Source organism: Dipodomys merriami, unplaced genomic scaffold (genome assembly GCF_024711535.1).
Source record: "Dipodomys merriami isolate MVZ:Mamm:240054 unplaced genomic scaffold, mDipMer1.0.p SCAF_5, whole genome shotgun sequence".
Lineage (NCBI taxonomy): Eukaryota > Metazoa > Chordata > Mammalia > Rodentia > Heteromyidae > Dipodomys > Dipodomys merriami.
Window position 1 is genome coordinate 25,546,734 of NW_027206068.1, and position 11,945 is coordinate 25,558,678.

Below are 11,945 nucleotides of genomic sequence, written 5' to 3' on the forward strand. Positions count from 1 at the left end.
GTGGCCACAGACGGTTTTTCATTACCAACATCTTGCTTTAAGTAACTAAGGTAACTGTCAACATGTAGGAAACACTAGCTTCTAGTCCTCATTTGACGAACACACCTACCTTGCAGAGCATATTAGAAAGGGTGGCATAATGTGCAAGATTTTAGATTTTCACAAAACACTTTTTTAAAAGGTTGAAAGATTGAGCCCAGAAACCAGAAACTGTCTGTAATCCTAGCAACTCTGGAGGCTGAGATCTGAGAATCACCATGTAAGGTCTGCAAAGGACACCTCCCTACCTCTTGGTAGGGAGTATCTGTTACCTAGGTAACTGGCAGACCTGGAAGCAGTCACCTTCCCCTCCTGCTAGGTCACATCCTGGGCCATCTCAGGTCACATGCCTCCTATCTGATCTTAGGAGGGTCCTAGACCCTGAGGTCACATCGGATCCAGTGTAGCCTCATCTTTCCATCACCTGTCCACACCTCCTGGTCCCTGGCCTAGATAAATCCTTGCCCTGGAGTGGGTCGCCCCTTCCCCCGGGTCGCCCCCCCCCCTTTTCCTTTTCAGCCTTGCCTCTCCACCAAGAACAGCAGAGGCAGCAGTTCGGTAAATAAACTTCTTCTCCTGCCTGAATAACCAGAGATGTTCTCTTCATCAGCTACCTCTATTTAATATACCTTACAACCATCTCATACCAGCTTGAGTAGACAAAAAATGAGAGCATGAAGCCCTGAGTTCAAGCCCTAGCATAAGTACATGTGCACGCACGCATGCACACACACACACAATTGAAGTTTAAGGTCTTGAGTCTTGGTGATAATGTGAATAACACTTATTTCTTTATTTCTTGAAACTACAAGCACTGTAGTGTGCTCCATGGAGTTAAATACTAACTAGATATGATCATTACTTCTTACCACAATAGGGTCATTTTAAGGGCAAGACATGAATGCTGATTAGTGTTATATCCATTCTCATTCTTTCTTTTTTATGTAGTAAGATGTTCAGACAAACACATAGGTGCAGAATAATAACTAGTTTTTGCAGTTTCCATGCACTGTATAGAGCCATGTGGCCACATACAAGTAAAATGCCTCCCTTATTCAACATGTGTTTGTAAGGTCTGCACAGGGACACCTCCCTACCTCTTGGCTAAGTTTCCGCCCAGTATCTGTTACCTAGGTTACTAGCACACCTCAAAGAAGTCGCCTTCCCCTCTTGCTAGGTCACATCCTGGGCCAACTCTGGTCAAACGCCTCCCATGTAATCCCAGATCCTGAGGTCATGTGCGGATCCAGTGTGGCCACACCTTTCTCCCACCTGGCCACACCTCTTCCTGACACTGGCCTAGATAAGTCCTGGCCCAAGGGTGGGTGGCCCCTTTCCTTTTTCAGTCATGTCTCTCCACCATGCACAGCAGGAGCATGTGCATGAGTAGCGCATGGTGATCAGCTACCTAATGAAACCTACCTTTAATATACCTTACAGTATTAAATTATTTCTGATAATTCCAAAGGAGATAGCCCTTAATGGGTTTTTTAAAACATGTCCAAAACTTATTTGATACTTCTCTGCCAAAAAGTGGGCTTAATTCAAGTGCTAGTGGTTCATACCTGTAATCTAGGCTAAGATTGGGAAAATTTTGTTTTGTAGCCAACCAACACACACATATGAAACCCCTTCTCAATGGAAAGCTTAATCATGCCCGTTAAGTGTTACAAATATGCCTTCCAAGAATCACTGGAGTCACAATGATAGACACAAAAATAAAGAATTGTCTCAGGAAGGCAAAATTTACTACCGTAGAAAGATGCACCATCAGCCAAAACCCTGGCAAGCAAGTGGGGCACTGGTAGTTCACACCTGTAATCCTAGCTACTTAGGAGACTGTGGTCTCAGAATGATGGTTCAGGCAGAAAAAGATGTGAGACTCTAATCTCCAATTAACCACTAGAAAACTGGAAGTGGAGCTGTGGCTCAAAATGGTAGAATGCTAGCCTTGAGCAAAAAGGCTCAGGAACAGCACTTAGACCCAGCATTCAAGCCCCACAACTGACAGTAAAAAAAGAAAAAGGGATGGAACTAACACCTTGAACTATTGTATTATATGTCTTACTAGGTTGTTAAGTCATAATGTGAGAATGTAATTAGGATATAGGTGTAAGTATCTGACAAACAAGCAAACAGAAATCTGGCAAGCAAGTACACCACAGTCAGGCTGCTTCTTATTGGTTGAGCTCAGGTCCATAATCTGCTGGTGATTGACTACTTCGAATAGGGTAAAATGTATTTACATAAGGTGACTTTGAAATAAGATTAACAGTATACAATCTCAAAATGTACCCAACCCTCTGCTATTTCCAGGATAATCTGAAGTGTCTTGATTCCATCTTGAAAAAGTTTAAAATAAAACCTGACTTTTCAAAATCCCTTCTTTATCCCAAAGTAGTACCTCTCTTACTTAATGAGAGCCAAGCCACCAGGCCAAAGCAGGAACTTCTTTTTTTTACACTCCCCCCCCCCTCTTGTGGGGCTTGAGCTCTGGACCTAGGCCTTGTCCCAGAGCTCTTTTTGCTCAGTCCTAGCACTCTACCACTTCCAGTTTTCTGGTGGTTAATTAGAGATGAGTCTCATGGACTTTCTTGTCTAGGCTGGCTCTGAACTGTGACCCTCACATCTCAGCCCCTTGAGCAGCTAGTATTACAGGTGTGAGCCACCAGTGCCTGGACAAAGTAGGAACTTTTTTTTGCCAGTCCTGGGGCTTGAACTCAGGGCCTGGGCACTGTCCATGAGTGACTTTTTGCTCAAGGCTAGCACTCTACAATTTGAGCCACAGCACCACTTCTGGCCTTTTCTATTTATGTGGTACTTGTTAGGTTTTTAAAAAGAGGTAGCCGAGTAAGAACAGCACCATGCACGTGGTATTCAGGTAAGGGGTAGGTTTATTTAGTAGACCTGCTGGGACCAGGCAAGGTTGGCACTCCATGCGGCTGGCAAAAAAAAGAGCATCTGGCCCTGGGTTAGGCCTTATATAGAGTAGGGGCGGAGAAAGGTGTATCTAGGTAAAGGGAAGTGGGACCAGGTGTGACCACATCAGATTCAGATGTGACCTCAGTGGATGTAGATGTAACCTCTTCCAGGTGTCCTGGTTGCCTAGGTAATGCAGATACTGGGTGGGGTCTGTTCGCCATCCAGGAATGGACCTTACAGTACTGAGGAATCAAACCCATGGCTTCATGCATGCTAAGCAAGCAATCTACCACTAAGCCATATAACACAGTGTGTGATAGAAAAGTTCTGTCTCACATACAGAAACTTAAAACAGGTGGATCTTGGGTGTATACCTGGGGTGGAAGTAAGACCATATCAAAAATAAACAGTACAGCTGGGCACCAGTAGCTCACACCTGTAATCCTAGCTACTCAGGAGACTGAGATCTTAGGATCGCAGTTCAAAGCCAGCCTGGGCAGGAATGTCTCTGGGATTCTTATCTCCAATTAACCACCAGAAAACTGGAAGTGGTGCTGTGGCTTAAGTGGTAGAGTGCTAGCCTTGAGTTGAAGAGCTGAAGGACAGAGCCTAGGCCCAGAATTCAAGGCCCATGACTGACAAAAGAAAAATAACCAGTACAACAAAGGGCTAGAGGCAAGTCTGTGAGTTCAAACTCCATCACTACCAAAAAAAAAAAAAAAGTAAACTTAATTTCACCTTCTCTTGAACAGGGACCAACCTTACATAAGTACTTCTTCTGTTGAGTAGAACACAGCAGAAATGAATATGGGGTGAATCTCAGGCTAGGATCATAAAGAGCTCAGTTACTTGCTCACTTTCTTTGGCTTCTCTATTAAAACACTGTGCCTTGTACTCCAGCCAACAGGAAGCCAAGTTGCTACTTGGAGAATGTAAGGTATATTAAATAGGTAGGTTTCACTAGGTAGCCCATGAAGAGAACACCACGTGCTATTCAGGCAGGAAAAGTTAATTTACCAAACTGCTGCCCCCACCATGCATGGTGGAGAAGCATGGCTGAAATAGGAAATGGGAGGGGGGAGGGAGGAAGAGGGGTGACCCACCTCAGGGCCAGGACTTATCTAGGCCAGGGACAGGAAGAGGTGTGGCCAGGTGGGGGAAAGGTATGGCCCCATTAGATCTGGATGTGATCTCAGGGTCTGGGATCCTCCTAGGGTCAGAGGGGAGGCATGTGACCAGAGGTGGCCCAGGATGTGACCTAGCAGGAGGGGAAGGTGCCAGTTACCTAGGTAACAGATACTGGGCGGACACTTAGCCAAAAGGGAGGGAGGTGTCCCTGTACCCTTACATTCAGCCTTTTGATAATTATTAAAAAGGGCGAAGATTCTCTCTGGCTACTTCCTGCTTGCAAGGGGCATCTACAATAGGGTAAAAGGCTGGAATTTGGTCCCCTCCTAGAGAAGGCAGTGAGCAGCAGGGATCCTTTGGTGGCATGAGTCCTTAGATGATGTCTACAAGAAGCGAGTCTCTTGGATGAAGTCTGGAGGAAGGCTTCTCAGGCAGGGGGCTTGGTAGGCCCACGGAGGTGTGGGGGGTGGGAGACAGGTGTACCTCAAAGTCAGTGTTGGTATAGAAGGGACAGAAGCAGGAGCCCTTTTTATTCTTGACAGGTGAATCCACTGTGGCTGTCCCTTGAGCTTGACTGTTGTGGGGGTGGTCAGCAGAATCTGGTGAGGGCCTGTCCACTTAGGGTGTAAACCAGATGGATTAAGGGTCTTGAGAAACACTTGATCACCAGGCAAAATGGGGGGAGTGGGAAAGGGGCCTTGATGAGGCTGAGGGAGACATTGATTGGCATGTTGGCGCAGCATGTGCCTTAGAAAGGTTAGGACGGGAAGGTAGTCTATTAGTGGAGTCTTGGTATTGTCAGTAGGGAAATTACCTAGGAGAAAAGGCCTTCCATACATTAACTCAAAGGGGCTGAGGAAAGTAGGGCTGCGGGGAGAGGCACGTAAGTGGGTGAGCACCAGGGGTAACAGTTCTGGCCAGGATTGCTGGAGCTTTAGAGAAAGTTTAGTGCTCTACCACTGAGCCACCTTCCCAGCCCATGCTCGAGGCCCTGGGTTCGATTCCTCAGCACCACATAAGCAAAAAGAAAAAAGCCAGAAGTGGCGCTGTGGCTCAAGTGGTAGAGTGCTAGCCTTGAGCTGAAGAGCTGAGGGACAGCGCCCAGGCCCAGAGTTCAGGCCCCACAACCAGACCCCCCCCAAAAAAAAAACATGGAGAAGTTTAGTAAGTTGTGTTTTGAGGAGCGCATTAGCTCTTTCAACCTTTCCAGACGACTGAGGCCTATAAGGAATGTGAAGATTCCACTAGATGTTTAGAGAGGATGCCACCTGTTGGGTGACTTTGGAGATGAAAGCAGGTTCGTTGTCAGATTGAAGTGACCTTGGTAAGCCAAAACTAGGAATAATTTCTTTCTTTTTTTATTTTTTTTTGGGGGGGGTCCGGTCGTGGGGCCTGAACTCTGGGCCTGGGCACTGTCCTTCAGCTCTTCAGCTCAAGGCTAGCACTCTACCACTTGAGCCACAGCACCACTTCCGGCTTTTTTTCTTTTTGCTTATGTGGTGCTGAGGAATCGAACCTAGGGCCTCAGGCATGCAAGGCAAGCGCTCTACCACTGAGCTACCTTCCCAGCCCCGAATAATTTCTTTACTAAGGACAGAGGCAACAGTGTCAGCCATCTCTGACGTTGTGGGATAGGCTTCGATCCATCCTTAATAGGTATCAACCATAGTTAGAAGGTATTTGAGCCGCTTACATCTGGGCATGTGAGTGAAGTCTATCTACCAGTCTTCCCAGTGCTTGGTGTGTGGGGAACGCAGCTGGTCGGAGACCACCCTGTGAGGAGGTAAGAGAACATGTGGGGCAGGCTTGGGTAATAGCCTTGAGTCGGGTAGTTAGGCTAGGGCAATGGATTAAAGGTTTAAGAAGGTGGGAGAGAGGCTTGTATCTAATGTGCAGCACCTGGTGAGCCTGGGAAAGAAAACTGTCTGCTTGTGTCTCAGGAAGAACAACTCGTCCTTCCAGAGACCACCATCCCTGTGCTTCCTGGGAGGCTCCCTGGTGGGTAAGTTCCTCGAGCTCCTGTGGGGTATAAGAGGGTTGTATTCAAGGCAATACCAGAAGCAAGGGAGCTGGAAGTTGTTCCTGGAGTTATCTCTGGGCTGCTAGCTTTGCCTCCCGGTCTGCTTTTGAATTGCCAACTGTAATGGCATCCAATCCTGTCTGGTGTCCCCTGCAATGAATGACCACTACCTGTTGGGGGAGGGAAGCAGCTTCTAATAGCTTAAGAATAAGTGAGGCATTAGTAATGGGAGTCCCTTTGGTGGTCAGGAAGCCAGGCTCCTTCCAGATTGCTGCATGCGAATGGAGAATATTTTGAGTCTGTATAAATATTAATCTTCCGACCTTTGGCTAAAATTAAGGCCCTAGTTAAAGCTATAAGTTCTGCCTTTTGTGAGGTAGTGCTGGGGGATGTACCAGGTGTCCTCTGGGTCAGGAAGAGGAGTTTCCGAGATACCTGTAAAATGGGGTGTGAATTCCTCCAAGCTCTCTGTACAGGAATGGGAAAGAAGGTGAGAATTGGATGGAAGCAAGGTGGCTGGATTGAGCAGGGAGAGACAAGAGGTCCTTTAGTCTGTGGGGAGAGCGAATGGTAGTGGGTTGGCCAAAAGTGAGTTTTGTGCTCTCCAGTGCTAAGGTGGTTGCTGCTGTCAAAGCTCGAAGACAGGCCGGCCAGCCTTTTACCGTTGGGTCTAGCTGCTTTGAGAGGTAGGCCACAGGTCTAAAGGAAGGGTCTGACATTTGTCCAAAAACCCCAAGGCCGATTTCCCACTTCTCAGTGACATAGAGTATAAAGGGTTGTTAAGGTTGGGTAGAGCCAGTGCTGGAGCCTGAAGAAGCGCTTGCTTCAGAACTTTAAATGGGGTATCAATGGGCTTTGTGGGGTCTGGCAGCTCATATAGAGATTTGGCCAACGTAGCAAAACCAAGTATCCAAATACGAAGGAAGCTTCAAGTCCCAGGAAAGTCAGAATGTCTTTCTTGGTCTGTGGTACAGAGAGAGACTCAATGTAGGCTTTTCTCTCCAGAGTAATTTTTCTCTCTGTAGGAGTTATGGACAAACCCAAGTATGTTACCTCTGGCTTTGCTATCTGGGCCTTTGAAAGGGAGACTCTATATCCTTTTGTCAACAGGAAGTTGAGGAGGTCAGCTGTATGTTGGCGAGCCAACTCAAAGGAAGGGCTGCAAAGCAAAAGATCATCCATATACTGGAGAATGATACTAGGAGACACCCAAAGAGAGAGGAGATCCTTTGATAAAGCCTGTCCAAAGAAATGGGGACTGTCTCGGAACCCTTGAGGGAGCACTGTCCAGGTCAGCTGTTGTGCCCTTGAAGTGTCTGGGTCCACCCAAGTAAAAGCAAGGAAATCTTGGCAGTCGGGATGCAGGGGGATTGTGAAGAATGCATTCTTGAGGTCCAGCACCGAGAAGTGGGTGGTACCAGGAGGTATCTGTGAAAGGAGAGTATATGGGTTAGGCACAACAGGATGAATGGGAAGGACTGCAGCATTAATAGTGCGCAGGTCCTGGACTAGGCGATAGGTCCCATCAGGTTTAACTACTGGCAGGATAGGGGTGTTAAAGGGGGAGTTAGTGGGTCTGAGAAGTCCTTGTTTAAGAAGGCGAAGGATGATGGGTTTTAAACCTTGCCTGTGCCTAAGGGAAATGGGGTATTGGGAAGTACCAGGGAAATGGGTAGGGTCTTTAAGTTTAATGAGGACAGGAATATGGTGTCTAGCCACAGTAGGACTGTGAAGTATCCCAGATAAGAGGATTGACAAGATCTGGAGGTAAAGGGAAAGGATCTAGTTGGGAGGTTAGAGGTGGAGGTTCATCTAAGGATAAAAGTAGAACAGGTGTAGGCTGTTTGGGGATATGGAATGTGAGGGAGACTTGAAATTTGGAGAGCAAGTCTCTCCCTAAGAGTGGGGTAGGACAGTGAGATAGGATTAGGAAGGAGTGTGAAAAGGGAAAGTCTTCTATTTTACATGATACTGGTCCCGTAGTTGGGGGACAGATGGGTAGGCCAGCTACACCCACCACCGAGATCTGGGAGGGAAAAGTCTTGCCTGTATATTGAGATAGCACCGAATAAGTCGCTCCGGTATCCAAGAGAAAAGATATTAACTTACCGGCTACATAGAAACACACCCTGGGCTCTGTCATTGTGATGGTCGGGTTGTTGGGAGCAGGCAGCCCTGGGCACCCTCATTTTGTAGCCAATCGGAAAATCTCTGACATGTCTGGCTCTGCCTGCCTGGCTGGGTGGGGCGGAGGAGGGGCTGGCCTACCTTGTGGAGGCGAGGAGGGGCAGTCAACTCCCCAGTGTCCATGTTACTCACACCTTGGGCAGGGTCCAGGTGGAGGTCGTGGTGAAGGGCAGAATTTTGCCCAGTGGCCCTCTTGCCCACACTTGAAGCATGCTCCAGGTGGTGCATGTTGGGTGCCTCTTCTCAGAGGAGGCCGGATGGCAGCAGCCAGGATTTGATAGTTCTCCCTCTCACGGGCAGTCTTATTGGCAATCTCCTGCTCTTCTTGATTATTGAAAACCTTAAATGCCATACTCACCAGATCTTGTTGAGGGGTCTGAGGACTGTCCTCAGCTTTTTGTAACTTTTTCCTAATATTGGGGGCTGATTGGGCAATAAAGTGAGTATTAAGAACCACCTTAGCCTCTGCTGACTCTGGGTCCAGCTTTGTATAGCGCTGGAGTGCTACTGTAAGGCATTCAAGAAATTTCGCTGGGTTTTCATTGGGCCTTTGAGTAATGTGGTTTAATTTGTCATAATTAACAGAGAGATAGGCTGCCTTTTGAAGGCCAGCCACTAAGCAAGTTATCATCCTATTTCTGCTTTCCTGCCCAGGAACATTATGTTGATAATTGCTCTTCCCTAGGCACAGCTGTTGCTCCCACTGGAAAGTTAATATGTAGGTGGGGGGCATCATCGGCATGTGCCTGGGCGGTAATCCACATCCTTTCCTTTTCCTCAGCCGTAAGGGTGGAGGATAGTATTAGATATATGTCCTGCCAAGTAAAGTCATAGGTCTGAGCCAGGTTCTTAAACTGCTTGACATAATCTTGGGCATAAGATCCCAGCTGCTTCTCAATCTGAGCAATATCAAACATTGAGAATGACGCATGCACCCTAATTACACCTTCAGTCCCTGCCACCTCTTGCAAAAGGCACATGGGGTCTGGTGGAGGTTGTGTGCCACCAGTGCGAGAACGGGTGTGAGCTGCAAGGGGGAAGGGAGAGAGGGTGAAGGGGAGGAGAGTGAAGATGAGGAAGGCACCAGATGCTTGGCAGGAAAAGGGGCAGAGTCAAAAAGAGGGTCAGGCACATCAGGCTCCAGAGGGGGCCCTGCGCTATCAGAGTTGGGTTCTCCATGTGCCAGGAGGAGTGGAAAGGCCGGGCATGATTGGCATAGGGCAGGGTTGTTCTGGAGAGCAAAGAATGGCTGAATATGAATGACCTCAGACCATTTACCATTGCGATGGCAAAAATCATCTAAATTTCTGAGAATGACATAGTCAAGAGTCCTGTCTTTGGGCCATCAAGAGCGATTATCCAGTTGATACTGTGGCCAAACTTGAGTGCAATAATAAATCAGGCGTTCCTTGTTGATGCAGTCAATGGACAAGACATCCAGGGAACGCAGAAGGCATTCCAATGGAGTTTCTTCCTTTGGGTGTGACTTACAACAACCTATTAGAAATGCAAAAGAGAAAAACGTAGGAGGGAAAATTCAGTGGATGAAGGAAGGCTTACCGAATGGAAACAGTGTAAAAACATTGGAGGAAAATTTAGTGAGTGAAGGAGGGCTTACCGAATGGAAGCGGTGTCCCGACTTACCACTGAGCCCTCCAGAGAGAAGTGGCCAAGCAACCAGAGTCAAGTGTCCTCGGCTCCAGAGGTGACCATCCTTTCAGTTAAAGGCCTAGTAGGTTCTCTGGTGTAGTACCACGTCTGGAGAGAGACTGAGCAACAGAGAACCCTTAGAGAGTAGTTCACTCCCCAAAATGTAGAGTAGTTCACTCACCAAAATGTAGAAGTGTGGAGGAAGATGCAGAGATGCACTGTGTCTGCAGCAGAAAGATCGGTTGGCAAAAAGGCCGTCAGAACTGTGGGTATTCCTCAGAGCAAAAAGGGAAAAACAAACAAAAAAAGAAAACTAAAAATGGAGAGGAATCCCACTTATCCTGACTTTAAGCCCTTCCCAGGTCTTGGCTCCATTTATGTTAGGTTTATAAGAAGAGGTAACTGAGTAAGAACAGCACCACACACGTATATTCAAGTAAGGGGTAGGTTTATTCAGTAGACCTGGGACCAGTCCAGGTTGGCACTCCACGCAGCTGGCAAAGAGGGTGTCTGGGCCTGGGTTAGGCCTTATCTAGGGTAGGGGCAAGGAAAGATGTCCAGGTAAAGGGAAGTAGGACCAGGTAAGAGGAGGTGGGATCAGGTGGGAGAAAGGTGTGGCCACATCAGATCCAGATGTGCCCTCAGCGGTTGTGGATGTGACCTTGAAGGGTTAAAGTAATTCCATTCTTGAGGCAGTGACCAATTGTTGCTTGTTTATCTCAGCTAACAGAGCAACATGTGGTGGTAATCCAAACACCTGGTTGTGTGCCTTTATAAGCCTTGCAAATCCTTAGCTTGGGGCTCTCCTCCTAGGCTCTGCTGTGTTGGAGTGTAGGACAAGGCCCAAGCTGCAGCCCGCCTAAATAAAACCTTGCTTTTGCATTTTGGAACGTCTGACTCTCGGTGGTCTTCTTGGTGGGGGTCCTGCGACTTGGACACAACATATTAGTGGGGGCTCATCTGGTATCCTCCCAAAGACCCCGAGACCTCAGACTCTGAAGGTACGAAAACACGCTGTCAATTTGTCTTTGTTAATTTGTCTTGTCCTGTCGTTCGTCTGTTTTACTTTTGTTTTCCTTTGTGAGGACAGCCACTCTGATTCGTATTGTGTAAAGGGTTGTTGAAGCAGACGAGCTTGCTCGACAACCCTGGAGGAACTGGGAAATGTCCCACATCCTCTTGTGGGAGGGGGTCCTTGGAACCCCGCCTTGAGAATTGTGGGGTATGGGTTGGTTCGGTGTTGGGCTGGAACGGACCAAGAGGGACTCCTAACCGAGGCCCAACTTGCCCACTGTGGGTCCGCTCCTTCTGCTTCCCTGTTACAGGAGTCAGCAGACCAATTCGGGAGATCTGCACTTTGTAAGCTTTTTTTTTTTTAACTGTCAGGCCTGCGTGTGTTTTGTTTGTACTGTTTATTGTTTTTTGGACTGTACGATTGACGGGACTGGAAACAATGGGCACCACTCCATCTAGCCCCCTAGACTTACAAAAAGAAAATAAGAAAGAGGAAAAGAAATTGTACCCCCCCTGATTTTTCAGGGAGATAACTTGGAAGAAGAAATGTTTCCTCCCCCATACTCCTCTTCCCAGGTTCCTTCTGTAGAGCCTGAGAATGATCAAAAGGAGGAGGGAGCTACCGAACCAGCAGCCGAACCCTCGGCACCTGCCCCTAAAGTTTCTGAGGGGCCAGCCAAACCGTCTTGACGATGCCGTGGGATCAACCCCCCTTCTAATGCAGCTGTTTTTCCCTTGCACACCATAGGTCCTGTGGATGCGGATGGTCGACAGCAATTCCAATATTGGCCATTTTCTACCAGTGATCTATACAATTGGCACACCCAAAATGCCCCCTTTTCTGAGAAACCCCAGGATTTAATTTGTTTGCTTGAAACTATTCTCTTTACTCATCACTTGGGATGATTGCAGTCAGCTTTTGCAGGTCCTTTTTACCACCAAAGAGAGAGACCGCATCCGAGAGGCGTCCCGGAAACATATCCCT